The sequence below is a fragment of the Adiantum capillus-veneris genome, chromosome 23, assembly GCF_014529385.1.
Source record: "Adiantum capillus-veneris isolate H3 chromosome 23, ASM1452938v2, whole genome shotgun sequence".
Classification (NCBI taxonomy): Eukaryota; Viridiplantae; Streptophyta; class Polypodiopsida; order Polypodiales; family Pteridaceae; genus Adiantum; species Adiantum capillus-veneris.
In genome coordinates, this window is record NC_140953.1 from 120,790,326 (window position 1) to 120,792,812 (window position 2,487).

Genomic DNA, 2,487 nt, shown 5'->3' on the forward strand with positions numbered 1-2,487 from the left:
ACAACATAGTTGCTAATTTTTTGTGCCCACATCAGCATCTTGCATAGAGCCACAGTCTTCAAGATGCATGCATAAGTGATTCCATCTAAAGAGAGGCCGCCCTCACTAAGCCCTCGCTTCACTCGTTGTTTTCAAAACTTGGCCCTTCAAGACAATGCGAAGCAGGACAACTTTTTTCAACAGCCTCTAACGCGGGCTGGGCTGTGTTCCTGCCTTGGCTTTAGAAAGCTATAGAGAGCCCTGCATCTCCCTTCAAACTTGTAAAAATAGCCAAGATTCCACGCTTCAGCCCTTCTCCCTGTGCATATCGTTGTCCTAGGTGCATCGATCAAACGATGGAGCCCGTGTGAAAGTTTGCCACGTTGGCCCGCCCTTGTTGAGCATATCCTCCTATAAGTGCAACAAAGAAACTACATTTACGGAGAAACCCTCCCTCCGCATTCATTGAAAACACCCCTTAGCTTCCTGGCCCTGCCCCTGTCGGGCATATACTATAATCAGTGCAATTAAGAGACTTCATTCCGGACAGGAAGCTGGTCAAGAACTTGTTGTGCTGTCAAAAGTACACCACACTTGGCATACATGTCAATCAAAGCCTTGCCAAGCACGACATCTTTTAGTAACAGCCCCTGCCTAACAATCTCATCATGACTCTGCTTGCCCATGATAACGTTTTGCATAATGCCACATGCCTTCAAAACACAAGCATAGGTGACCGCATCCGTAGAGAAGCCCTCACTTTGCATCCGATAAAAACAACGAAGCACTTCCTGGCCCTGATCTTGTTGGGCATATCCTGCAATCAATGCATTCCAAGAGACTGCATCCCGGACATAAAGCTCGTCAAGAACTTGTTGTGCTTTGGAAAGTACACTACACTTGGCATACATGTCAACCAAAGCATTACCAAGCACGACAGTTTTTTGCAACAGCCCCCGACTAACAAGCTCATCATGAATTTGTTTTCCTGTGTCGACGTCTTTCAAAGTGCCATATGCCTCCAAAATGCAAGCATAGGTGACCGCATCTGGAGAGAAGCCCTCGCTTCGCATCCGCTAGAAACATCCCAATGCTTCGTGGCCCTGCCCCTGTTGTGCATAACCTGCAATCTATGCATTCCAAGAGACCGCATCTCGATCAGAAAGCTCGTCAAGAACTTGTTTAGCTTTCAAAAGTACACCACACTTGGCATACATGTCAACCAAAGCATTGCCAAGCATGACAGTTGTGTTCAACAACCCCTGATTGACAATCTCATAGTGAATTTGTTTGCCCATATCAATGTCTCTCATAATGCCACATGCCTTCAAAATGCAAGCGTAGGGGACTGCATCTAGAGAGAAACCCTCACTTTGCATACAATGGAAACAATTCAAAGCTTCCTGGCCCTGGCTTTGTTGGGCATATCCTGCAATTAATGCAGTCCAAGAGATGACAACTCGGGTGGGAAGCTCGTCCAGAACTTGTTGTGCTTTCCAAAGTACACCACAATTAGCATACATGTATAACAGCGCCTTGCCAAGCACGACATTCTTCTCCAACAACCTCTGACTGCATCCGGAGAGAGGCCCTTGCTTCGCAAGCGATAAAAACAACCCATAGCTTCGTGACGCTGCCCATGTCGGGCATATCCTGCAAGAAGTGCAGTCCAACTGATGACATCCCGGACTGGAAGCTCATCAACAACTTGTTGTGCCCTGACAAGTGAACCGCACTTAACATACATACTGGCCAACAAGCTTTGTAACATGCGAACTGCGTGTGGAGAAGATCAGGTAGCTTTTGACAGCGTAGTTTTTAAGGGATGCTATTGCACAACGAGGTTTGTTGAAGAACTTTCAAGCAGGTAATCTTCGTCCTGTTTCTCGACGAGAAGAGAAGGCAGGAGGACCGAGGGGGTGATGCCTCGATATCAGGTAAGAGGCTTGTCTCTCACCCCAGTTAAAACAAACCTCTCATGGCGGTCGACATACTCGATCCTCGGAGAACGCGTGCTTAATACGAGCATCTGTCTCATGAATTTCCTTTCAAAGGGGCCTGCTTGTAAGCACCAAGAGCTCCGCTAGAGTGCGAAGGCAAAGAGAAATTAGCTCAAGGATGGAGGTCAGAAGAGAATCCAGAAGCCGCAGTCAAATAGAGGTAGAATATGATAGCGTAGCGATGTCGAAAAGCATATGAGCCATATTAAACGGGAAAGTCGGACAAGTGGGTTCATGAGAGGGTAGAGATTTGAAATTCGAGGTTAGAAGAGAATTCAGAAGCCACAGTCAAATAGAGGCAGAATATGATGGCGTAGCACTGTCGAAAAGCATACGAGCCATATTAAATGGGAAAGTCGGACACGTGGGTTCATGAGAGGGCAGATATTTGAAATTCGCTATTACGCTAACGGAAACGGGAAAGTCGGACACGTGGGTTCATGAGAGGGCGGAGATTTGAAATTCGCTACTACGCTAACGAAGTAAAAATTTCGTTGGGGGTGCTTGA